At 39.8% G+C, this 12,936-nt stretch overlaps 1 protein-coding gene and 1 long non-coding RNA gene across 2 annotated transcripts in view; one reads left to right on the forward strand and one right to left on the reverse strand.

The window, feature by feature from the left end:
- The window catches only part of LOC105837761 (hormone receptor 4), a 181,622-nt gene that overhangs the window by 142,819 nt on the left and 25,867 nt on the right, over positions 1-12,936 (reverse strand). The window lies entirely within an intron of this gene.
- LOC105837762 overlaps positions 1-12,936 on the forward strand; it is a 167,923-nt gene that overhangs the window by 131,863 nt on the left and 23,124 nt on the right. The window contains exon 3 of the long non-coding RNA XR_001139171.3: positions 5,340-5,539. This is a non-coding gene — a long non-coding RNA (uncharacterized LOC105837762). The remainder of the gene's footprint in view (positions 1-5,339; positions 5,540-12,936) is intronic.

Consider the following 12,936-nt stretch of genomic DNA (forward strand, 5'->3'; position numbering starts at 1 on the left):
AGAGTAACCTGATTTTGTCTCTGAAAAGGAACAAATATTCCGCACGTCTTGCAAGTTTCTTTTTAAAGAAAATATATCTATGAAATCTAATTATAATTAAGATGTCACATTTTGCGACGATAAAATTAACGGTTATTATGAAAGATTATTAAAGTATGTTAAAATTGATGAGAAACGATGACTAATAATTTTATCAGTGGCAAATACCACGATATTACAATTATGTATAAATTGTAAATAATAAACATAAATATATAAAAACGAAGTTTACGGATACGTATTTCTTCCCATATAATATATTGACATGAAAGATAAGTAAAAAAACTATTAGATTAAATAAAACATTTTTGATTTATCAGTTTATTATTTTAATTCATTATCTTAAGAATCGAAAATTAATGTATCTTTCAAATTATTCTGAAATACAAGCATGATTATTATCTTTTGCAATTACGTAATCACATAAATATTCCGATAAGTACCTATAATTTTTCCATATATTGATGAACGTTTTGTGTGCGGTTGCCAAAAAGTCGATCTTGCAGTCCATTCATAATTCCACGTGCAATATACCACCTGTCGCGTATAAAACCATCTTGTACTTTTCTGCCAGAGGCGGGTGTATTTTTACTCATTCACTTTATCGGCAGACGAAACGCACGTGCGTGTACTTTGAGTCATTGTATACGCATTATCAAGATCAATAAAGCGCCGTCGGAGGCATCGCACTCGAAGCGCAGCATCTGAAAACATTTGCTTTACATAACATCCTCGCGTTACTCCGAAAATAATCAAACGTTCTTTGCAAAATCGTCATACACGTTGATCCGACCGACGCATTTCGTTCGAACCGTGCGATTCAATTATCCTTTAGCGCGATGTAATTCGCGTTAATGTTACGCCCTCTCTTTCTGAACGATTAAACAATTCGTTAAACTAATTTGAAGCTGTTTCTACGCTCGTAAGCGCGCCAGTGTTAAATTATTTAATATTAATTTCACACGAATTATGTCAGGATCATAGCCGATTTTACGCAGGCTTCTAAAAATCATCCGGAAGTCACTCATGCTTTTATCATATTTTATTTTCGATCATTCGCATGACATTGTAGCATCTTTATAGAAAAACCGGAGCAGCGTGAATATTACATGCACAAATTTCGGATCTGTTTCTGTCAGATGTCACTTTGTTGATAATATAGATGTAATAATGTAACAAATCGAAGTGACTACTTATTATAATAATCATCATATATTAGTGACTCGAATGTCTTCTCACTGTCAAATAGTCGTTGAAGGAAAGTCAACCTCACTTGTTACACAAAACACGCGATATTTTCTAGAGAAACTACTGCTTGATAATATTTTATAATTATTTGCTGATGCTGATTGATGTATCGACGACGATTAGCAGGGTTTATTGGTTGATCGGAACGCTATCAGAACTACTCGCCCATTTTATAATCATTCAGGTCTTCGACCTGTTCTACCCCCCTCCTCCTCTCCCCCCCCCTCTCTCTCTCTCTCTCTCATCGCTGCAGATCTATCTCATTTTTGCCTTACATTTCAACCGGTCTATACTCTCTTTTCTCTTTCCCCGGGAACTATTATCGTGACCTTATAATCTTCGTGTTCCGGCACAAAGTTCCTTCGTCTAAGCGACCAGAGGTGCCTGTCCGTCTGCGATGCAACGAGATTTCGACATACCCCGCGACCGACGTCGAGCGATGACGCGACGTTGTGCTACGTCTTCAGGAGAGGTAAGAGGGACGGGAGGAAACCCTCGAAGATTCACGAGGCGTAGCGGGGATGCACGAATATCTCACACACATACACATCCGGAGAGAGCCGAGGTTCACGTGCGCGCTATGCAACGTGAGAAGAAAGAGAGAGAGAGGGGGAGAGAGAGAGAGAGAGAGAGAGAGAGAGAGAGAGAGACGTGATAGGACAGAGAGAACTTGGCGCGTTGGACCTATGCGCAGGACGAGGATCACCACTGGTATGGTTCAAGCAATGCAGGAGTGGAGAGGGACAGAGGGAGAGAAAGAGAGACGGAGCGATCGAGACCAGAGAGAGGGGGGCCCTGAAAATCGACTGGACGTCGCCGCGTGCACATTCGTCGCGTTTTCACGGTCAGGCTTTATCGATCGGCGGCCGCATGGAGGGAGGGAGGGCGAAGGAGCGGAAGGAAAGGAGTTTCGGAGTGCATCGGGAGGTCGTTGAACCCAGCCAGCCTTTTGGCAGCCGTGGCGCCCATAATGCAGCGATTGTGTCGCGCTCTCCCTCCCCCTCCCTCCTCGTCTCCTCCCCTCGTGGTCCTCCCCGCCGGTCTCGCAACGCAATTTCGACAGGCCTCTCTCTGGACAGCGACGGGACGTTTGAATTTTTTATTTCGCGATACGTGCGACCGATACGTGCGGCTTAACGAGTGTTCTTCTCTCTCGGTCTCTCGCTCTTGTCCTAACGAATTTGTCATTGTCGTTGTTGTCGTCGTCGTCGTCGTCGTCGTCGTCGTCGTCGTCGTCGTCGTTGTCGTCGTGTTGTTGCACCTCGCATGCGATTCTGTTGGCGTAGGTCACCGATTCGAGTGTCATTTCGCGGTGAAGTAACGAGTTCTCACGAGTATGGGGATGAGAACGGTTCTGTGAAAATGGAGATCTCTGCCAATATTGCCGATTGATTCAGTGGCGATTAGATACAGTGATTGACATCTTATTATAATATGCAAGTTGTATGTGACTAAAATTTATTCTTTATAATTTATTTTAATACATTTTTTGTACATTTAATAAAAGTAAAATTTACTTAGATCTTTTATAAAAGAATATATAAATTTAAAACATCAATTTCTTACAGAGATATTTTTGAAAAATTAGCAATTATAATTTGTCATCAAAAAACCTCATCAATGTTATAATTAAAAGGTCGTGTATACCACGAATATTGCTGATGTTTTTTTTTTCAGAAATTATTAATGAAATACGCGTACGGATGATTTTATTCTCTTTAATTTTTCTTCATATTTGTCACGCACTGAACTAAACGGACAATAAGGTTCTTAAATAAACTAGTGCCAATATAGTACCAGTTTCCAAAATAATTAAAATTTAATATGATTTATTGCGATTGGCAAGATATTGTCTGTCTTGAACCACATCGTTTGATCATGCATCCCCAGCACAGGGCCTTCAATATAACATCTCTCGAGTTCAGCAACCGTGTCCGATTAAGGACTTAGTATCGGCAGCGGTGTTCTTGTAATTACCGTAAATCACCATCCAGCGGATTCGTGATGCACGCGTAAATGATTCGAGCGTAATTTTCGCTTCCTGGTCCGCACGAATCAATCATGTCGGTCTGTACGCGCACATTCTCCTCTTCCTCCTCCTCCTCTCGTCTTCGTCGTCATTAAAGATACGAAGATTTGCTACGGAGCGGGCGTGCAATAACAGGTTTACTTTAACCGAATTTCCTTGCACCTTTTCTCCGCGCCTTCCTTAAAATTGAGGTTGCATGCTCAGATCACGAAAGAGAAGGAGAAACGACGACCACGAACGAAGCGCAATAAAATGGACAGACGTAGAGCGCTCTCGCGTTTCGGCCGGACATTTCCCAAGTCTCGATAAATCACGGTCGGCAGGAAGGAACGGGGCCGTGACACGCGCATGACTTCATCGGGTGACCTTAAAGGGAGAAAAGAATCACCGACGTGGCACGGGCACTCCAATCTTTTCGGTAGCCAAGGAAAGGATACACATTGGCCGTGCTATTATTGAGAAAGAGAGAGAGAGAGAGAGAAAAAGACTCCTTTTCGGCGCGTTCACGCCCTTCGTGTGGTTTTTCCATGCGGCGAGGAGACGTGGAACGCACGTAGGGCGAAGGGAGAGGGAAAGGAGAGAGGAAGAGAGCGGAAGGGGGAGAGGGACGCATGTGCGAGCAACAACGATGTATTTCGGTGCAGCGCTCTATACACCGCGTGGAGGTCAATGCCCGTCCTTACTCCGGCTCAAGGAAGGAGCGGAAGGACGGGAGGGTTAGCGGCAGTAGAGTGGAGGAGGAGGAGGAGGAGGAGGAGGAGGAGGGAGGGGGCGCTTCGCGGTCGAGAGGGAGGCGGTAGGACGGTAGGGCGGAGGGCACAGGCGCGGAGTGGAAAAAAATGAACAAACATCCAGCGAGAGAAATGGAGGGGGAGAGCTGCCGAGGAGCGTCCCGGTGCACACTCTCTCTCTCTCTCTCTCTCCCTCCCTCTCCCTCCTCTCCTCCCTCTTTTTCTCTCTTTGGACGTCACTCTTTCTCGACTGTCCCTCGGTTTCGTTTTACGATGCACCGCCGGCTGCAGCGGCGGGCTTCTTACTCCCCGAGCGATTTCCTCTTAACGTCAAAACACGAAGCTCGACCGCGAGGAGTCTTCTTCCCCCCCCCCTCCCCTCCTCTCCTCCTCCTCCCTTCTGCTTTCCGTTCTCTCTTCCTTCGCGGGAAGACTGTCTTATTTCGAGAACGCGCGCGCCTATAATAAGGGCTCTTTGAGATCGATGCGCTAATTCCGCACGTGTGCTTCCGCGTCCAGATATTCACGTATGCACGCACGTACGCACGCGTGCACAGCGCACAACGCATCTCTCGCGTTTATTTTTATTTCTCATTATGTAAACTTTTGACGCCCTGCCAGCCGTGCTTTACCGGTGTGTGATTCACACTTGGGTCCCCCACTCGCCGGTGTTCCCGTCTCATTTTCCCTTATTCTCAAGATTGATAATCCATTGGATCACACCGTTCCGCCGTTTAGCATTCACAAGAGTGCGTATCTCGCCTCTACGCGAGAACGCTACCCGAGTCTCGCTTCTCGTCTCAGCTTCTATTGGCCGTTTGTGTGCACACGCGAGGTGCATCTAAAAGTCCGACGGCTATAAATTATGTGCAACGGAGTCGACATCTTGAGCCCCCCCCCGTTCCCTATCTGCATGTAAAGCGTAAAATTCAACGACCCGATGAAAAACGCATCTCGCGCACGCATACGCCCTTCGTAATTAAAATTCCGACGACCTGCCCTCCCTCGTTAATTGAATACTTTGCCGGTTCACCCTGGAATAGATAATGTAAGTCATCGCGCGACAGCAGGGCGGTCATTTCTCGAAGCTGATGTAGGCGTCTCAATCGCGAAAGCTTCGACCACCTCTAAAGCTGACAATGTTTTAACATTGATAATTTTAAGAATGTAATCTTACGACAGCAGGGACAGACGTAGATCGAGAGATTTGGTTTGCCGTATTACAAACCTTAGTGCACTTTTCGCAAAACAAACATTTTTTTCAATATCACTCATCGATGTGACTTTTTTAGGGAGACCTCGACGCGCGCACGCGTTTGGATGCCTTGATTCTTGGACCCAAAGAATACGACGAACACGTAGCAGACTAGTTGCTCGTGCAACATTGATCAGACATTACGAGCGGCGGCGGCGGCGACGGCGGCGGCGGCGGCGGAGGCGGTCGTCGGAAGAAGAAGCGGAAGGGTGATGTACGATTACCGACACACCAAAGGTGCGCTCGCACTCCGTACGTGTCATATCATTTTATGCCTAGGAAATGCATGTATGCGCGCTTGTAAAAGCGTATCACCATGAAGCGCCCCCGACATTTTTCCCCCGTCCTCCCCCGCCCATCCCAATGGCGACCGTTTTTTTTTTGTACATGTATTCATGTTGTGGTTTCGGAGGTATTGAACCTGTTCGGATCTCGAAGGGGAAAAATTAAATATTGAGGATGTACGTGTCACATCTTAAAGTATCAAAACCTGATAGCACATAAAATTAAATTGATCTTTATTATTAATATTGAAACTTTTCCATAAAGATAAATTTAATTTTGTATCACATAATAATACCATAATATGTAAAATTGTTAAATTTTTGATAATACTTTGAGGTGTGACCAATTCGTCCTGTAAAGTTTTCAATTTTTATCCTATAAAATATAATAACAGGTGTTTTAGAAATCTTCAACATTATTAACTTAACTGTAACAAAATAGAGTTATTTTTCGTTGTTTTTTTTCTTTGACTGGTTTCAGAACCAAAATTCGGATACCTTCAAGCAAAAATTTTTTCATTGACTTTTGAAAAAAAAAGAATAAAACTAAGAAGCTTATAGTTTTAAATTGTGTTGATAACTAGTTCTAGCATTGTAAAGCCAAAACACATTCTTAAATATTCCCAACTTTTCTTGTTAGATTGCAAGTCCAAGTTTCATTGTTTCTTCGGAACTTGATTCGCTCGTTTAAATATTTGATGATTTTTAATTGGCGAATTGTTGAGACAGATGAATTCCAAGTTCGTCATAAAATCTGTTGTCAGAATTAGGTGTCTTTTATATATCTCTATAAAGACCGCATATAAAGATGAGATACTTTATTTCTCTCGTAAACGTAACGCGCGTAACGCATTGTATAAAGGAAATTCGCGCGCAAAAACAAAGCAAATTAATAATATATTCCATTCTTTCCACTCGCATGACGCATTTCGTTATTCCCATCCACTGATGTTTACATAACAAACGTGCGAATATGGAAAAGATGGACGGGGTAAAAGAGTGAAAAACATCGCACGAGGACGCAATATCGAAGCATTGGGGGATTAAAAAGCAGCGCGGGATATGTTGGGCGCATCTGGCGACGAGGTGTAGCACGCGAATGAAAACGGAAAGACGTATTTGAGCGGTTACACAGATGACATTTCTCCCTAGGGTGGACCCATTGACTTCGTTCTCATTTATCGTCGCTATTAACCCACTGACATGATGAAACGAAGTGTCTTTCCTTCTCCCGTTCGTTTATTTTTCCTTCTTTATTTCGACGCAACTACCTAATCTTACGTTTCCCCATAAATGTCTTTTTCTTGTCATTCTAGTCACAATTTCTGTCAAAAACAACATTTGTTTGTTCTCTCGACACATTAATCTTGCTTCATTATCAAAAGGAATATGAAACATTCGTGTAACATTCTTCTTACTTTAATTTTGGTCGCATTTTTTATTGTTGAAAAGTTTCCACCGTAGAGAGGATGAATTGTGGTTTTTCTCGAAAAAAAACACGAGCATGCTTTATGCAATAAATTACACTATTGCATTCATAACACGCATAAACACGAAATGTAATAATTAATGTAAACAAGATAGATTTCACTCCCTATTACAATCACAATTCCATCTCTATATATATGTTTATTCAATTCTTATGTTAGATAACTATATTCTGAATATCAATTATCGATATTGCTGCGTATCATAACACAATCGAGCATTCGACAGAATTTACTATACGTTGAAATCGAGAAAATTATCTACTGGAGATTCTTTCGTACCTTTTTGCGTGACAAAGTGTATAAAAAAAGTTAGAATATTCACAATTATAGTCTCATATAAAAGAATATAAAATTTCTAAAGAATTTGTTAATCTTGAACAAAACTTGCTTACATAATAAATTTTATATAATTCCATTGAAAGAAATATACCTTTATTCAATATTAATTTTTATTCGGAGAAAGATATTGGATAAAAAATTACAATATCCTCCATGAAGAATTGAAATCCTTTCATACTACTATTATGAAAATAATCATATTGTGCTTTTTATAGATGACTACAATAATATTGAAATAAAAATATATTTTATCGAAAGGCCTAAAATTATTAAACCTTTTAAAGATTTTATTTTTGCTTATATGAAATAATGATTGTTGAATCGATGCTAATTTTTTCTATGGAAACGAATAAAAAAGTTAAAAAAACTAATTTTTTTCAGTTCATATTTTTGTTACTTGTTTTTAAATTTTGATACGTTTTTTGTTTCATTCGAAAATGTAGTTGGCAAGAGAGGTCAAAAGAGTCCGAAAGAACGGTAACGTTAAGAGGGACGTTTCAACTTTCGGAGTTTTTCGCACATCGAATCCTCGTGGAAAATTTAACGACCGACTCACCTCCTTCGTACAAATTGAGAGAATAAGTCCTCGGAGCGAGCGGTAAGAGGCGATCTCCGTGTGCGCGTCGAGTCTTCGCGTCCGCGCAACGTGAAACTATTTTCGAGCTAGTCCCCTGTGGGAGCAAAGGATTAGGAAGCCTTAGACGAGGATGAATTATGAAGCCGGGCCTCCGGAACGAGGAAACGCCGCGCCGGTGAAATCTCCGCGCTCACTCGTAACTCGTTCTTCCTCATTACAAACGGATTTCGCGCAGCAAAATGTCAGTCCTTGACTGATTTTATTGTTTATACCGTGTAAGGTATTGATTGAAAGTTTCATTACGTGACGACGCGATATTATATGAAAGAGCTTAGCATTTGATTGCTCGAGGTGCAAATTTGTCTCACAAGATTCCCTCTAAAATATTAAAAGATTTTGAATAAAAAGTGTTCTGAGAAAAACCACTCAATTTTTAAAAAGCAGCGAAACTTGTTGAGGAAGCAGGTTCTGTATTTTGGAGCGCTAAGATACGGGCAAATATTTTGGGACTGAAATAATGAAATAACTAACTAACTTGTTAAGGTGTTTACTATGTTACGCTACAAAAGCCATCAAGCATGCTGGTATTATCTCTTTCCACAAGAACTACTTGCGAAGTGATCTTTAGTAAAGTATTTGTAATTACATACATATACACACACACACATTACACAGATCGTACGTATACTTTTTTCCTCCCTCGATAGAAAAGAAATCCGAGGAAGCATTGAGAGCCAATGAAGGGGGCCCGGTAGCGCGAAAACAACTTCCTGCTCGCGCAATTATTCGTCAAGCGGCCTGTTATTGGCGAGAGAAATGGCCGTAATGAATACGTTCGTCGTGACCGATCGGCGGTCTGTCTAAGAACGAGTATCTACCGGTAATATTTCGAGCACTTAGAAGCTGTCATTACATCCAGCGGGGAGGGAAAATCGTGCCGCGCCGCGTCTCGGTAGCCGCACCAGGAAGCGAAGTTCAGCCTCGCCGAACCGCCCCGTTGTGTGCAGCGGCGCGCGGTGCAACTGCAATCATCTCGCCGCCTCTAAGCACTTTCACTAGTGACCCACTGTTACACGACGTCGTTGACGAGCGGGTCCGCCTCTCCTCCTCGTGTGTACGTGCAAGTATGCGTTACAATGTTACGCAGGGCCTATTCATGATTCCGCAGTACACACGCGTACTTCACGCAGGTCTATACGTATATGCAGATAGATGCGTCGATACGCGCTGTAACAAGGAATGTACGGGAAAGAGTAGAGTAAGGCGGGACTCGTTTTCTGACGGAAATGGTTTTTTTACACAATGCATTGAATTGGGAAAAAAAAACCAGAAAACAAAAAATATATTTTGTAGAAAATGTAAAAATTAAAATTATGTAAAAAAAAAAACGAAATAGTAATTGAATCCAGTTAGATCTTGATAGCACGGCACGCATCAACGAGAAGATGCTTCGTGCTAACAGTCCTTTTTTTTTCTTATTAAAAAAAGTTTTCTACTTTAGAGTTCTATTAGAATTATCGATCGGTTGCGCACGTTCGAAGAGGAGGACTTCTTATGTGAAACCGAAGAGGAAAAGAGAAAGGAAACTTGCGAGAATTGTCGAGTAAGGAAAAGAAGGGCGCTGAATAAGTGAAAGAGGCAGAAGAACGAGCCGGCACGAGCTCCGCACTTCGATCATTTCGACCAGCTCGACTTCCGCGTCACGAGAGTCATGATCCTCGTCGCGGCTGCTCGATCACGAATCGCGAACACCGCCGCGCCTCGAAACAGCGATGTTGACAGAGCTAGAGGAGGAGCACCGACTGCCAGATCGGATAGACTCGAAAATGAGAACGAGAGAGAGAGAGAGAGAAAGAGAGGGGGGGAAGAGAGAAAGGAATGAGAGAAGAAGAAAAAATCGCGAAAGAGGCGAAGCCAGATTTATTTCGCGCGTACTGAATTTACGATAAATCCACTGGTTGATGGTTAGCGTGATAGAAATGCATGTTATGGCAAAACGTCGAAATAGTCGAAGTGGGTTTCACGTTAGAATAAATCTTAGGCTCATCTCTCATTTCAATCTCTTATTTGTTCGTGTTATATTTCAACCTACGTACCGTTAATCGAGAGTAACTGTAAATGAAAAGTTTACTAGAAAATATAACTTATAGTAAATGAATTTTTTACTATAAATATTTTCATCTGAATACTATGTAATTTTTATTGTTAGTAATAAACATCTTGTGTTGTTTATTGCGGCAACATATTGCGATAAGATATACATCAAGCTAATGATGTCGGCTATTGTAGCTTAAGCCAGAAGCCTTGTTGCTAATAACATCAAGATTGTGTTGAAGCTGTACACAGGACGTTGTTTGGTACACGCAGTGATTATACACGGCGGGAGCTGTTCCTCTTTATGCAGATATTTTTGCAAAATAGTGTTGCTCTAATTTTATTATCGATTACTTAATAACACTTAACTTGTCTATGTAATAAATTAGACTCATTCCACAACGAGCTATTTTGTCCGCACTTTCTTTTAATCTGAATCGGTGAAATCTTATCGATTTGCAGTGCTATATTAAAATTGGAATTGATCAATGACTGCCTTTCAGTGATTTCGATTAAGAAGAGGGGTATTCTCACCGATCGGAACCAATGTATTATCATGGAACGATAGTGTACACTGATCGATATAGTCAGAACACTGAAATCAAATATTCCTCGTTTTTTCAGTGTAATAACATATAGTACACTGATTCCGATTTAGAGAGCAACTTTTTTTTTTCTGTATCAATTTACCCGGTATTTACTCGATCAATCACGCATTTGACAGTTTCGACAAGTGTATGATACCTTTGGAAATCTTATTGAAAATCACTTATGTATACAGCTTACATTTATACACGTCTCGTAATGATATTTTTTTTAATTATAAAACTTACTATATCTACCAATTTTATTCTAATTTTTTGTAAATAAAGTAGTAATTAAAAATTAATTCAAGGAACAGATGGGTATACAGATGTACAGATTTCATAGAGATATACCGCGTCTCTAAAGTGCAAATCGCAATTCTTTACTTACAAAGCCGCAATCTTCTTACTGAGAAATTTTCGCGAAAGACAATTGACTTCAACAATCAATATCGGAAGAAGTTTCGGACGAAGTTGTGTGTAATGCGCCGCGTCTGTTGTGATATCGCGAGTCAAATTTATTGACCTATGATAATTAATGATATATTAGACGCGAGAAATAATTTGTATTTCAGCGCTTCTATTTTCATAATTCCACTCGGGGTCTCTACATCGTGCGCGCTTTGCTTTCTCTTAAATGTTAAAAATTTAAAGCCACTGCCTTACGAGCGTCAGGCCGTTGACTTCATTTCGCGCGTGTCCGATCGTAGCCTCCGTTATTTAACACATTGTTGGCAGCCATAAATCAGTTTTTTTTTTGTTTTTTTTTTAACGAAAGATAGAAATTCACATCTTGTGCGCGCTAAATCATTGTAGCGCAAATAATAATCATTAAATTTATATCATTTTTTGTTTGCAAACGGAAAAAATAATAATTCTTAAGTTAAAAATAACTTTATTTTAAAAATGTTAAACATTAAAATAAAATTACAAAGACAAGCAGTAGTGTATAAAAGATAAAATAAAAGAAGATAGTAAATAAAAAATTTGTGTTTTAAATAGGTGCACGTATATTTAACATATTTTCTAAAAATGTATGAACTGAGGCAAGATTTCTTTCATAGTACACTATTAACAATATGTAGTTGTCATTTATTTCACGTTTGCACCTTGCACCGAGAATATCTTGAATCGCTGTAACTGATTGTATTAGAAAACCGCTTTGCTTCGTATATGTCTACATTTATTTAATTAACGTCAATGAATATATCGCATGATGCTTTCTCTTGCTGCCAACTTGAACGATGGCTCGCACCTCGATTTTATGTACAAATAAAATGTGTGCATTTATTTGATAAAAGAACACGCAGCAGAGCTTTTACATAATTCGTTTCGCTTATTTTATTTTACTTATTATATTTTATTGTACTTATTATATTTTATAAGGTAATAATGTCAAAAAAGAATCTTGTCTCAGACAAGTTAATAAAGTTAGCGAGTTAGTTGAGCATGAATTAGTCATAAATAGTATTCGTTTTTTAAATTAATAGTGTATATGTGTAGCGTTTTATACACATACAGAATGTATAGTACATTCCACTGTTTCTTCCATTTCATTTTACTCGTAATAACGAAAAAAACTTCTTACAATTAAGTATATAAAAAGCGTTGCTTCATATAAACTTTAATTATATTAACGAATTCATAAATTAGTTCGAAATAAATTTTTTTCTAAGTCCATAACTTTCCGCAATTTACTTTTCGTTAAATCTGTTCGGTTTACAATACATTTTTATTCTCACGTTAATTATGTGCGGGATTGTAAATAATGTGTGTCAACAAGCTTGATAAGTGAAATATACTGATGAAGAAAGAGAGAGAAAGAGAGAGATATCACAAATCATTGAGTACGGAAGAACTACGCGAAGCATGTCATAAATTTTATCTATGCATATATTAAAATGTCCATCAAATTTTCCGCCGAGGATGTATGTTGCTCTCGTAAGATTCCGTGAAATCTTACATTACGGAAAGCGCGCTTAATACATTCGCGCTCGTGAGAAGGTGCATTAAATGTGGGCGTTAATGCAAAATTCAATCAGGGGCGAGTCACGTTATTCTGGCACACCTTAATCGGAATGGTTGTAAACACAAAGAGGTAAAAAGATCCTTAACCTTTGGGTTATTACGTGCCATTATAATGGGTTTCATATAAATCTTTTCAGATGAAATTATAATGATTCTCTGATGCTTGTCTATTAAAAGAATACTTGTATCTTATCTATTTCTAATTTAATGCATGTAAATAAATTAAAATGCTATAATT

This window comes from Monomorium pharaonis, chromosome 2 (assembly GCF_013373865.1).
Source record: "Monomorium pharaonis isolate MP-MQ-018 chromosome 2, ASM1337386v2, whole genome shotgun sequence".
NCBI classification, from domain to species: Eukaryota; Metazoa; Arthropoda; class Insecta; order Hymenoptera; family Formicidae; genus Monomorium; species Monomorium pharaonis.